The 12,277-nt window shown below is 46.7% G+C and overlaps 5 non-coding genes and 16 pseudogenes across 5 annotated transcripts; 20 read left to right on the forward strand and 1 right to left on the reverse strand.

Moving 5' to 3' along the window:
* Positions 1 to 41: 41 nt before the first annotated feature.
* Positions 42 to 160, reverse strand: LOC148247841 (5S ribosomal RNA; annotated as a pseudogene).
* An 804-nt stretch (positions 161 to 964) lies between these two features.
* On the forward strand, positions 965 to 1,083 carry LOC148247842 (5S ribosomal RNA; annotated as a pseudogene).
* Positions 1,084 to 1,288: 205 nt separating this feature from the next.
* On the forward strand, positions 1,289 to 1,407 carry LOC148247843 (5S ribosomal RNA; annotated as a pseudogene).
* Positions 1,408 to 1,969: 562 nt separating this feature from the next.
* LOC148247844 (5S ribosomal RNA) lies at positions 1,970 to 2,088 on the forward strand. The gene has a single exon (XR_015815451.1). It is a non-coding gene; the product is annotated as a 5S ribosomal RNA (ribosomal RNA).
* Positions 2,089 to 2,647: 559 nt separating this feature from the next.
* Positions 2,648 to 2,766, forward strand: LOC148247845 (5S ribosomal RNA; annotated as a pseudogene).
* Positions 2,767 to 3,950: 1,184 nt separating this feature from the next.
* Positions 3,951 to 4,069, forward strand: LOC148247846 (5S ribosomal RNA). Its single transcript, XR_015815302.1, has one exon. It is a non-coding gene; the product is annotated as a 5S ribosomal RNA (ribosomal RNA).
* A 204-nt stretch (positions 4,070 to 4,273) lies between these two features.
* LOC148247847 (5S ribosomal RNA) lies at positions 4,274 to 4,392 on the forward strand (annotated as a pseudogene).
* Positions 4,393 to 5,275: 883 nt separating this feature from the next.
* LOC148247848 (5S ribosomal RNA) lies at positions 5,276 to 5,394 on the forward strand (annotated as a pseudogene).
* Positions 5,395 to 5,603: 209 nt separating this feature from the next.
* LOC148247849 (5S ribosomal RNA) lies at positions 5,604 to 5,722 on the forward strand. Its single transcript, XR_015814852.1, has one exon. It is a non-coding gene; the product is annotated as a 5S ribosomal RNA (ribosomal RNA).
* Positions 5,723 to 5,927: 205 nt separating this feature from the next.
* On the forward strand, positions 5,928 to 6,046 carry LOC148247850 (5S ribosomal RNA; annotated as a pseudogene).
* A 235-nt stretch (positions 6,047 to 6,281) lies between these two features.
* On the forward strand, positions 6,282 to 6,400 carry LOC148247851 (5S ribosomal RNA; annotated as a pseudogene).
* Positions 6,401 to 6,605: 205 nt separating this feature from the next.
* Positions 6,606 to 6,724, forward strand: LOC148247852 (5S ribosomal RNA; annotated as a pseudogene).
* Positions 6,725 to 6,928: 204 nt separating this feature from the next.
* On the forward strand, positions 6,929 to 7,047 carry LOC148247853 (5S ribosomal RNA; annotated as a pseudogene).
* Positions 7,048 to 7,252: 205 nt separating this feature from the next.
* Positions 7,253 to 7,371, forward strand: LOC148247854 (5S ribosomal RNA; annotated as a pseudogene).
* A 560-nt stretch (positions 7,372 to 7,931) lies between these two features.
* LOC148247855 (5S ribosomal RNA) lies at positions 7,932 to 8,050 on the forward strand (annotated as a pseudogene).
* Positions 8,051 to 8,607: 557 nt separating this feature from the next.
* On the forward strand, positions 8,608 to 8,726 carry LOC148247856 (5S ribosomal RNA). The gene has a single exon (XR_015815179.1). It is a non-coding gene; the product is annotated as a 5S ribosomal RNA (ribosomal RNA).
* A 559-nt stretch (positions 8,727 to 9,285) lies between these two features.
* LOC148247857 (5S ribosomal RNA) lies at positions 9,286 to 9,404 on the forward strand (annotated as a pseudogene).
* Positions 9,405 to 9,609: 205 nt separating this feature from the next.
* LOC148247858 (5S ribosomal RNA) lies at positions 9,610 to 9,728 on the forward strand. The gene has a single exon (XR_015815171.1). It is a non-coding gene; the product is annotated as a 5S ribosomal RNA (ribosomal RNA).
* Positions 9,729 to 10,290: 562 nt separating this feature from the next.
* LOC148247859 (5S ribosomal RNA) lies at positions 10,291 to 10,408 on the forward strand (annotated as a pseudogene).
* Positions 10,409 to 10,611: 203 nt separating this feature from the next.
* Positions 10,612 to 10,730, forward strand: LOC148247860 (5S ribosomal RNA; annotated as a pseudogene).
* Positions 10,731 to 10,939: 209 nt separating this feature from the next.
* On the forward strand, positions 10,940 to 11,058 carry LOC148247861 (5S ribosomal RNA; annotated as a pseudogene).
* Positions 11,059 to 12,277: the final 1,219 nt, after the last annotated feature.

Genomic DNA, 12,277 nt, shown 5'->3' on the forward strand with positions numbered 1-12,277 from the left:
TCCAGACACGCGTACCGTCGAACGACCCGTCTGAAAAAAAATTAGTGCGACACGAGGACTTCCCAAGAGGTCACCCATCCGAGTGCTAATCTCGCCTAAGCACAATTCACTGCGGAGTTCTGATGGGATCCGGTGCATTAGTGCTGGTATGATCGCACCTCCGCAGTTAAGTGTGCTTGGGCGAGAGTAGTACTCGGATGGGTGACCTCCTGGGAAGTCCTCGTGTCGCACAAATTTTTTTTCAGACGGGTCGTTCGACATTACGCGCGACTGGAACTAGGGTCCGCTGGTTTATACGCAAATGTTAGTTAAGAAGCAGGGGCATTTTAATCGATATTAGAACGAGAAGGAGAGGTGCAGTGTGAACGCACAAGGAAACAATTTATGGGAGGGGGAGAGAAGGAGAAGGAGTGTATGTATTTTCAGCACGAAATGAAACAGGTGCGATCATACCAGCACTAATTCAACGGATTCTATCAGAACTCCGTAGGTAAGGGTGCTTGGGCGAGAGTACTACTAGCATGGGTTACCTCCTGCCAAGTCCTTATATTTCACCCATTTTCTTGTGAAGTCCTCGTGTTGCACCCACTTTTTTGCAGATGATTCTTTCGACATTACGCGCGACTTGAATTATGGTCCTCAGGTTTATTCGCAAATGTGATTCACGGCGCTGTAGCATTTTACTTGATATTAGAACGAGAACGGGAGGTGCAGTGTGCACGCACAAGGAAACAAATGACGGGAGGGGGAAGAAAGGGGAATGAGTTTATGTATTTGCAGTGCGAAATTAAACAGATGTGCCGTTCGACGTTACGCGCGCACAAAAATGTGAGTCACGGCGCTGTGGCATTTTACTTGATATTTGAACGAGAACGAGAGGTGCAGTGCGCACGCACAAAAAAACAAATGACGGGAGGGGGAAGAAAGGGGAATGAGTTTATGTATTTGTAGCGCAAAATTAAACAGTTGCGATCATACCAGCATTAATGCACCGGATCCCATCAGAACTCCGCAGTGAAGTGTGCTTGGGCGAGATTAGCACTCGGATGGGTGACCTCCTGGGAAGTCCTCGTGTCGCACCAATTTTTTTTCAGACGGGTCGTTCGACGTTACGCGCATCTGGAACTAGGGTCCGCTGGTTTATACGCAAATATGAGTCAAGAAGCAGGGGCATTTTAATCGATATTAGAACGAGAATGAGAGGTGAAGTGTGAACGCACAAGGAAACAAATGACGGGAGGGGGAAAAAAGGAGAAGGAGTTTATGTATTTGGAGCGCAAAATTAAACAGGTGTGATCATATGAGCACTAATGTACCGGATCCCATCAGATCTCCACACTTAAGTGTGCTTGGGCGAGAGTAGTACTCGGATGGGTGACCTCCTGGGAATTCCTTGTGTTGCACTAATTTTTTTTTCAGACGGGTCGTTCGACGTTACGCGCGACTGGAACTAGAGTCCACTGGTTTATACGCAAATGTGAGTCAAGAAGCAGGGGAATTTTAATCGATATTAGAACGAGAAGGAGAGATGCAGAGTGCACACACAAGGAAACAAATGACGGGAGGGGGGATGGAGGGAGAAAAAGTGTATGTATTTGCAGCGCAAAATGAAACATGAGCAATCATCCCAGCACCAATGCAACGGATTCAATCAGAACTCTGCAAGTTAAGGGTGCTTGGGCGAGAGTAGCACTAGGATGGGTGACCTCCTGCGAAGTCCTTATATTTCACCCATTTTCTTAGGAAGTCCTCGTGTTGCACCCATTTTTTTGCAGATGATTCTTTCGACGATACGCACGACTTGAATTATGGTCCTCAGGTTTATTCGCAAATGTGAGACATGGCACCGTAGCAATTTACTTGATATTAGAACGAGCATGGTAGGTGCAGTGCGCACGCACAAGGAAACAAATGACGGCAGGGGGAAGAAAGGAGAAGGAGTTTATGTATTTGCAGCGCAAAATTAAACAGGTGCGATCATACCAGCACTAATGCACCGGATCCCATCAGAACTCCGCAGTCAAGTGTGCTTGTGCGAGAGTAGTACTCGGATGGGTGACCTCCTGGGAAGTCCTCGTATCGCACCAATTTTTTTTCAGACGGGTCATTCGACGCTACGCGCGACTGGAACTAGGGTCCGCTGGTTTATACACAAATGTGAGTCAAGAAGCAGGGGCATTTTAATCGATATTAGAACGAGAATGAGAGGTGCAGTGTGAACGCACAAGGAAACAATTGATGGAAGGGGGAGGAAAGGAGAAGGAGTGTATGTATTTTCAGCACGAAATGAAACAGGTGCGATCATACCAGCACTAATGCAACGGATTCTATCAGAACTCCGTAGGTAAGGGTGCTTGGGCGATAGTAGTACTAGCATGGGTTACCTCCTGCGAAGTCCTTATATTTGACCCATTTTCTTGTGAAGTCCTCGTGTTGCACCCATTTTTTTGCAGATGATTCTTTCGACGTTACGCGCGACTTGAATTATGGTCCTCAGGTTTATTCGCAAATGTGAGTCACGGCGCTGTAGCATTTTACTTGATATTAGAACGAGAACGGGAGGTGCAGTGCGCACGCACAAGGAAACAAATGACGGGAGGGGGAAGAAAGGGGAATGAGTTTATGTATTTGCAGCGCAAAATTAAACAGCTGCGATCATACCAGCACTAATGCACCGGATCCCAACATAACTCTGCATTTAAGTGTGCTTGGGCGAGAGTAGTACTCGGATGCGTGACCTCCTGGGAAGTTCTCGTGTCGCACTAATTTTTTTTTTCAGACGGGTCGTTCGACGTTACGCGCGACTGGAATTAGGGTCCGCTGGTTTATACGCAAATGTGAGTCAAGAAGCCGGGGCATTTTAATCGATATTAGAACGAGAATGAGAGATGCAGAGTGCACGCACAAGGAAACAAATGACGGGAGGGGGAATGGAGGGAGAAAAAGTGTATGTATTTGCAGCGCATAATGAAACATGAGCAATCATACCAGCACCAATGCAACGGAGTCTATCAGAACTCCGCAAGTTAAGGGTGCTTGGGTGAGAGAAGCACTAGGATGGGTGACCTCCTGCGAAGTCCTTATATTTCACCCATTTTCTTAGGAAATTCTCGTGTTGCACCCACTTTTTTGCAGATGATTCTTTCGACGATACGCGCGACTTGAATTATGGTCCTCAGGTTTATTCGCAAATGTGAGTCACGGCAACGTAGCATTTTACTTGATATTAGAACGAGCACGGGATGTGCAGTGCGCACGCACAAGGAAACAAATGACGGGAAGGGGAAGAAAGAAAAAGGAGTTTATGTATTTGCAGCGCGGAATTAAAAGGGTGCGATCATACGAGCACTAATGCACCGGATCCCATCAGAACTTCCCTCGTGTCGCACAAATTTATTTTCAGACGGGTCGTTCGACGTTACGCGCGACTTTAACTAGGGTCCGCTGGTTTATACGCAAATGTCAGTCAAGAAGCGGGGACATTTTAATCGATATTAGAACGAGAAGGAGAGGTGCAGTGTGAACGCACAAGGAAACAATTGATGGGAGGGGGAGGAAGGAGAAGGAGTGTATGTATTTTCAGCACGAAATGAAACAGGTGCGATTATACCAGCACTAATGCAACGGATTCTATCAGAACTCCACAGGTAAGGGTGCTTGGGCGAGAGTAGTACTAGCATGGGTTACCTCTTGCGAAGTCCTTATATTTCACCCATTTTCTTGTGAAGTCCTCGTGTTGCACCCATTTTTTTGCAGGTGATTCTTTCGACGTTACGCGCGACTTGAATTATGGTCCTCAGGTTTATTCGCAAATGTGAGTCACGGCGCTGTAGCATTTTACTTGATATTAGAACGAGAACGGGAGGTGCAGTGCGCACGCACAAGGAAACAAATGACGGGAGGGGGAAGAAAGGGGAATGAGTTTATGAATTTGTAGCGCGAAATTAAATAGGTGCGATCATACCAGCACTAATGCACCGGATCCCATTAGAACTCCGCACTTAAGTGTGCTTGGGCGAGATTAGTACTCGGATGGGTGACCTCCTGGGAAGTCCTCGTGTCGCACCAATTTTTTTTCAGACGGGTCGTTCGACGCTAGGCGCCTCTGGAACTAGGGTCCGCTGGTTTATACGCAAATGTGACTCAAGAAGTAGGGGCATTTAAATCGATATTAGAACGAGAAGGAGAGATGAAGTGTGAACGCACAAGGAAACAAATGACGGAGGGGGAAGAAAGGAGAAGGAGTGTATGTATTTGCAGCGCGAAATTAAACAGGTGCGATCAAACCAGCACTAAAGCCCCGGATCCCATCAGAACTCCGCAGTTAGGTGTGCTTGGGCGAGAGTAGTACTCGGATGGGTGACCACTTGGGAAGCCCTCGTGTTGCACCTTTTTTTTCTTGGATGTGTTGTTGGACGTTACGCGCGAATGGAATTATAAACCGCTGGTTCATTTACAAAGGTGAGTCACGGTGCTGGGGCATATTACTTGATATTAGAACGAGAAAGAGAGATGCAGAGTGCACGCACAAGGAAACAAATGACGGGAAAAGGGATGGGAGGAGAATGAGTGTACGTATTTGCAGTGTAGAATGAAACATGACGGATCATACCAGCACTAATGCAACGGATTCTATCAGAACTCCGCAGTTAAGGGTGCTTGGGCGAGAAAAGTACTCAGATGGGTGACCTCCTGCGAAGTCCTTATATTTCACCCATTTTCTTGGGAGGTCCTCGTGTTGCACCCATCTTTTTGCAGATGATTCTTTCGACGTTACGCGCGACTTGATTTATGGTATGCAGGTTTAGTCGCAAATGTGAGTCACGGCGCAGTGGCATTTTACTTGATATTAGAACGAGTACGGGAGGTGCAGTGCGCACGCACAAGGAAAGAAATGACGGGAGGAGGAAGAAAAGAGAAGGAGTGTATGTATTTGAAGTGCAAAATTAAACAAGTGGCATCATACCAGCATTAATGCACTGGATCCCATCAGAACTCTGTAGTTAAGTGTGCTTGAGCGAGAGTAGTACTCGGATGGGTGACATCTTGGGAAGTCTTCGTATCGCAACAATCTTTTTTCAGATGGGTCGTTCGATGTTACGCGCGACTGGAACTATGGTCCGCTGGTTTATACGCAAATGTGAGTCAAGAATCAGGGGCATTTTAATCGATATTTGAACGAGAAGGAGAGGTGCAGTGTGAACGCACAAGGAAACAAATGATGGGAGGGGGCGAGGGAAGAAAGAGTGTATGTATTTTCAGCACGAAATTAAACAGGTGCGGTCACACCAGCACGAATGCACCGGATCCCATCAGAACTCCGCAGTTAAGTGTGCTTTGGCGAAAGTAGTACAATGATGGGTTACCTCCTGGGTAGTTCTCGTGTTGCACCCATTTTCTTTTTTTCAGATGTGCCGATCGATGTTACGCGCGACTTTAATTATGGTCCGCAGATTTATTCGCAAATGTGAGTGACGGCGCCGTGGCATTTTACTTGATATTTGAACGAGAACGAGAGGTGCAGTGCGCACGCACAAGGAAACAAATGACGGGAGGGGGAAGAACGGAGAAGGAGTTTATGTATTTGCAGAGCAAAATTGAAGGGGTGCGATCATACCAGCACTAATGCACCGGATCCCATCAGAACTCCGCAGTTAAGTGTGCATGGGCGAGAGTAGTACTCGGATGGGTGACCTCCTGGGAAGTCCTCGTGTCGCTCTAATTTTTTTTCAGACGGGTCGTTCGACTTTACGCGCGACTGGAACAAGGGTCCGCTGGTTTATACACAAATGTGAGTCAAGAAGCAGGGGCATTTTAATCGATATTAGAACGAGAGGGAGAGGTGCAGTGTGAACGGTCAAGGAAACAATTGATGGGAGAGGGAGGGAAGGAGAAGGAGTGTATGTATTTTCAGCACGAAATGAAACAGGTGCGATCATACCAGCACCAATGCAACGGATTCTATCAGAACTCCGTAGGTAAGGGTGCTTGGGCGAGAGTAGTACTAGCATGGGTTACCTCCTGCGAAGTCCTTATATTTCACCCATTTTCTTGTGAAGTCCTCGTGTTGCACCTATTTTTTTGCAGATGATTCTTTCGACGTTACGCGCGACTTGAATTATGGTCCTCAGGTTTATTCGGTAATGTGAGTCACGGCGCTGTAACATTTTACTTGATATTAGAACGAGAACGGGAGGTGCAGTGCGTACGCACAAGGAAACGAATGACGGGAGGGGGAAGAAAGGGGAATGAGTTTATGTATTTACAGCGCGAAATTAAATAGGTGCGATTATACCAGCACTAATGCACTTGATCCCATCAGAACTCCGTAGTGAAGTGTGCTTGGGCGAGATTAGTACTCGGATGGGTGACCTCCTGGGAAGTCCTCGTGTCGCACCAATTTTTTTTCAGACGGGTCGTTCGATGTTACGCGCGCCTGGAACTAGGATCCGCTTGTTTATACGCAAATGTGAGTCAAGAAGCAGGGGCATTTTAATCGATATTAGAACGAGAATGAGAGGTGAAGTGTGAACGCACAAGGAAACAAATGACAGGAGGGGGAAAAAAGGAGAAGGAGTTTGTGTATTTGCCGCGCGAAATTAAAAAGGTGCGATCATACCAGCACTAAAGCTCCGGATCCCATCAGAACTCAGCAGTTAGGTGTGCTTGGGCGAGAGTAGTACTCGGATGGGTGACCACTTGGGAAGCCCTCGTGTTGCATCTATTTTTTTCGGATGGGTTGTTCGACGCTACGCGCGAATGGAATTATCAACCGCTGGTTCATTTGCAAAGGTGCGTCACGGTGCCGGGGCATATTACTTGATATTAGAACGAGAAAGAGAGATGCAGAGTGCACGCACAAGGAATCAAATGACGGGAGGGGGAAGAAAGGAGAAGGAGTTTATGTATTTGTAGCGCGAAATTAATCAGGTGCGATCATACCAGCACTAATGCAACAGATCCCATCATAACTCCGCAGTGAAGTGTGCTTGGGCGAGAGTAGTACTCGGATGGGTGACCACTTGATAAGTCCTCGTGTCGCACCCATTTTTTTGCAGATGATTCTTTCGACGTTACGCACGACTTGAATTATGGTCCTCATGTTTATTCGCAAATGTGAGTCACGGCGCTGTAGCATTTTACTTGATATTAGAATGAGAACGGAAGGTGCAGTGCGCACGCACAAGGAAACAAATGACGGGAGGGGGAAGAAAGGGGAATGAGTTTATGTATTTGCAGCGCAAAATTAAATAGGTACGATCATACCAGCACTAATGCACCGGATCCCATCAGAACTCCGCAGTGAAGTGTGCTTGGCCGAGATTAGTACTCGGATGGGTGACCTCCTGGGAAGTCCTCGTGTCGCACTAATTTTTTTTTCAGACGGGTCGTTCGACGTTATGCGCGACTGCAACTAGGGTCCACTAGTTTATACGCAAATGTGAATCAAGAAGTAGGGGCATTTTAATCGATATTAGAACAAGAAGGAGAGATGCAGAGTGCACGCACAAGGAAATAAGTGACGGGAGGGGGAGGGAAGGAGAAAGAGTGTATATATTTTCAACACGAAATGAAACAGGTGTGATCATACCAGCATTAATGCATCGGATTCTATCAGAACTCCGTAGGTAAGGGTGCTTGGGCGAGTGTAGTACTAGCATGGGTTACCTCCTGCGAAGTCCTTATATTTCACCCATTTTCTTGTGAAGTCCTCGTGTTGCACCCATTTTTTTGCAGATGATTCTTTCGACGTTACGCGCGACTTGAATTATGGTCCTCAGGTTTATTCGCAAATGTGAGTCACGGCACTGTAGCATTTTACTTGATATTAGAACGAGAACGGGAGGTGCAGTGCGCACGCACAAGGAAAGAAATGACGGGAGAGGGAAGAAAGGGGAATGAGTTTATGTATTTGCAGCACAAAATTAAACAGGTGCGATCATACCAGCACTAATGCACCGGATCCCATCAGAACTCCGCAATGATGTGTGCTTGGGCGAGATTAGTACTAGGATGGGTGACCTCCTGGGAAGTCCTCGTGTCGCACTAATTTTTTTTTTCAGACGGGTCGTTCGACGTTACGCGTGACTGGAACTAGGGTCCACTGGTTTATATGCACATGTGAGTCAAGAAGCAGGGACATTTTAATCGATGTTAGAATGAGAAGGAGAGATGCAGAGTGCACGCACAAGGAAACAAATGACGGGAGGGGGGATAGAGGGAGAAAAAGTGTATGTATTTGCAGCGCAGAATGAAACATGAGCAATCATACCAGCACCTACGCAACGGATTCTATCAGAACTCCGCAAGTTAATGGTTCTTGGGCGAGAGTAGCACTAGGATGGGTGACCTCCTGCGAAGTCCTTATATTTCACCCATTTTCTTAAGAAGTCCTCGTGTTGCACCCATTTTTTTGCAGATGATTACGATACGTGCGACTTGAATTATGGTCCTCAAGTTTATTCGCAAATGTGAGTCACGGCACCGTAGTATTTTACTTGATATTAAAACGAGCACGAGAGGTGCAGTGCGCACGCACAATTTAACAAATGACGGGAGGGGGAAGAAAGGAGAAGGAGTTTATGTATTTGCAGCGCAAAATTAAATGGGTGCGATCATACCAGCACTAATGCACCGGATCCCATCAGACCTCCGCAGTTAAGTGTACTTGGGCGAGAGTAGTACTCGGATGGGTGACCTCCTGGGAAGTCCTCGTGTCGCACCAATTTTTTTTTAGACGGGTCGTTCAACGTTACGCGCGACTGGAACTAGGGTCCGCTGGTTTATACGCAAATGTGAGCCAAGAAGCAGCGGCATTTTAATCGATATTAGAACGAGAAGGAGAGGTGCAGTGTGAACGCACAAGGAAACAATTGATGGGAGGGGGAGGGATGGAGAAGGAGTGTATGTATTTTAAGCACGAAATGAAACAAGTGCGATCATACCAGCTCTAATGCAACGGATTCTATCAGAACTCCATAGGTAAGGGTGCTTGGGCGAGAGTAGTACTAGCATGGGTTACCTCCTGTGAAGTCCTTATATTTCATCCATTTTCTTGTGAAGTCCTCGTGTCGCACCAATTTTTTTTCAGACAGGTCGTTCGACATTACGCGGGTTTGGAACTAGGGTCCGCTGGTTTATACACAAATGTGAGTCAAGAAGCAGGGGCATTTTAATCGATATTAGAACGAGAATGAGAGGTGAAGTGTGAACGCACAAGGAAACAAATGACGGGAGGGGGAAGAAAGGAGAAGGAGTGTATGTATTTGCAGCGCGAAACTAAACAGGTGCGATCATACCAGCACTAAAGCCCTGGATCCCATTAGAACTCCGCAGTTAAGTGTGCTTGGGCGAGATTAGTACTCGTATGGTTGACCTCCTGGGAAATCCTCGTGTCGCACCAATTTTTTTTCAGACGAGTCGTTCGAAGTTACGCGCGTCTGGAACTAGGGTCTGCTGGTTTATACGCAAATGTGAGTCAAGAAGCAGGGGCATTTTAATCGATATTAGAACGAGAATGAGAGGTGAAGTATGAACGCACAAGGAAACAAATGACGGGAGGGGGAAGAAAGGAGTAGGAGTGTATGTATTTACAGCGCGAAATTAAACAGGTGCGATCATACCAGCACTAAACCTCCGGATCCCATCAGAACTCTGCAGTTAAGTGTGTTTGGGCGAGAGTAGTACTCGGATGGGTGTCCACCTGGGAAGCCCACGTGTTGCACCTATTTTTTTTTCGGATGGGTTGTTCGACGTTACGCGCGAATGGAATTATAAACCGCTGGTTCATTTGCAAAGGTGAGTCACGGTGCCGGGGCATATTACTTGATATTAGAATGAGAAAGAGAGATGCAGAGTGCACGCACAAGGAAACAAATGACGGGAGGGGGGATGGAAGGAGAAAGAGTGTATGTATTTGCAGTGCAGAATGAAACATGACGGATCATACCAGCACTAATGCAAGGGATTCTATCAGAACTCCACAGTTAAGGGTGCTTGGGCGAGAAAAGTACTCGGATGGGTGACCTCCTGCGAAGTCCTTATATTTTACCCATTTTCTTGGGAGGTCCTCGTGTTGCACCCATCTTTTTGTAGATGATTCTTTCGACGTTACGCGCGACTTGATTTATGGTCCGCAGGTTTATTCGCAAATGTGAGTCACGGCGCCGTGGCATTTTACTTGATATTAGAACGAGTACGGGAGGTGCAGTGCGCACGCACAAGGAAACAAATGACGGGAGGAGGAAGAAAAGAGAAGGAGTGTGTGTATTTGAAGCGCAAAATTAAACAAGTGGCATCATACCAGCACTAATGCACTGGATCCCATCAGAACTCTGTAGTTAAGTGTGCTTGGGCGAGAGTAGTACTCGGATGGGTGACTTCTTGGGAAGTCCTCATATCGCAACAATTTTTTTTCAGATGGGTCGTTCGACGTTACGCGCGACTGGAACTATGGTCTGCTGGTTTATACGCAAATGTGAGTCAAGAATCAGGGGCATTTTAATCGATATTAGAACGAGAAGGAGAGGTGCAGTGTGAACGCACACGGAAACAAATGATGGGAGCGGGGAGGGAAGAAGGAGTGTTTGTATTTTCAGCAAGAAATTAAACAGGTGCGGTCACACCAGCACAAATGCACCGGATCCCATCAAAACTCCGCAGTTAAGTGTGCTTTGGCGAAAGTAGTACAATGATGGGTTACCTCCTGGGAAGTTCTCGTGTTGCACCCATTTTTTTTTTTTCAGATGTGCCGTTCGACGTTATGCGCGACTTTAATTATGGTCCGTAGATTTATTTGCAAATGTGAGTCACGGCGCCGTGGCATTTTACTTGATATTTGAACGAGAACGAGAGGTGCAGTGCGCACGCACAAGGAAACAAATGATGGGAGGGGGAAGAAAGGAGAAGGAGTTTATGTATTGGCATCGCGAAATTAAACAGGTGCGATCATACTAGCACTAATGCACCGGATCCCATCAGAACTCCGCAATTAAGTGTGCTTGGGCGAGAGTAGTACTCGGATGGGTGACCTCTTGGGAAGTCCTCGTGTTGTACTAATTATTTTTTCAGACGGGTCGTTCGACGTTACGCGCGACTGCAACTAGGGTCCACTGGTTTATATGCAAATGTGCGTCAAGAAGCAGGGGCATTTTAATCGATATTAGAACGAGAAAGATGGATGCAAAATGCACGCACAAGGAAACAAATGACGGGAGGGGGGATGGAGGGAGAAAAAGTGTACGTATTTGCAGCGCAGAATGAAACATGAGCAATCATACCAGCACCAATACAACGGATTCTATCAGAACTCCGCAAGTTAAGGGTGCTTGGGCGAGAGTAGCACTAGGATGGGTGACTTCCTGCGAAGTCCTTATATTTCACTCATTTTCTTAGGAAGTCCTCGTGTTGCACCCATTTTTTTGCAAATGATTCTTTCGACGATACGCGCGACTTGAATTATGGTCCTCAGGTTTATTCACAAATGTGAGTCACGGCACCGTAGCATTTTACTTGATATTAGAACGAGCACGAGAGGTGCAGTGCGCACGCACAAGGAAACAAATGACGGGAGGGGGAAGAAAGGAGAAGGAGTGTATGTATTTGCAGCCGGAAACGAAACAGGTGCGATCATACCAGCACTGATGCAACGGATTCTAACAGAACTCCGTAGGTAAGGGTGCTTGGGCGAGAGTAGTACTAGCATGGGTTACCTCCTGCGAAGTCCATATATTTCACCCATTTTCTCGTGAAATCCTCGTGTCGCACCAATTTTTTTTCAGACGGGTCGTTCGACGTTACGCGCGTCTGGAACTAGGGTCCGCTGGTTTATACGCAAATGTGACTCAAAAAGTAGGGCATTTTAATCGATATTAGAACGAGAAGGAGAGGTGCAGTGTGAACGCACAAGTTACAATTGATGGGAGGGGGAGGGAAGGAGAAGGAGTGTATGTATTTTCAGCACGAAATGAAACAGGTGCAATCATACCGGCACTAATGCAACGGATTCTATCAGAACTCCGTAGGTAAGGGTGCTTGAGCGAGAGTAGTACTAGCATGGGTTACCTCCTGCGAAGTCCATAAATTTCACCCATTTTCTTGTGAAATCCTCGTGTCGCACCAATTCTATTTCAGACGGGTCGTTCGACGTTACGCGCGTCTGGAACTAGGGTCCGCTGGTTTATACACAAATGTGAGTCAAGAAGCAGGGGCATTTTAATCGATATTAGAACGAGAACGAGAGGTGAAGTGTGAACGCACAAGGAAAGAAATGACGGGA

Source organism: Carica papaya, chromosome 8, assembly GCF_054855325.1.
Source record: "Carica papaya isolate Zhongbai chromosome 8, ASM5485532v1, whole genome shotgun sequence".
NCBI classification, from domain to species: Eukaryota; Viridiplantae; Streptophyta; class Magnoliopsida; order Brassicales; family Caricaceae; genus Carica; species Carica papaya.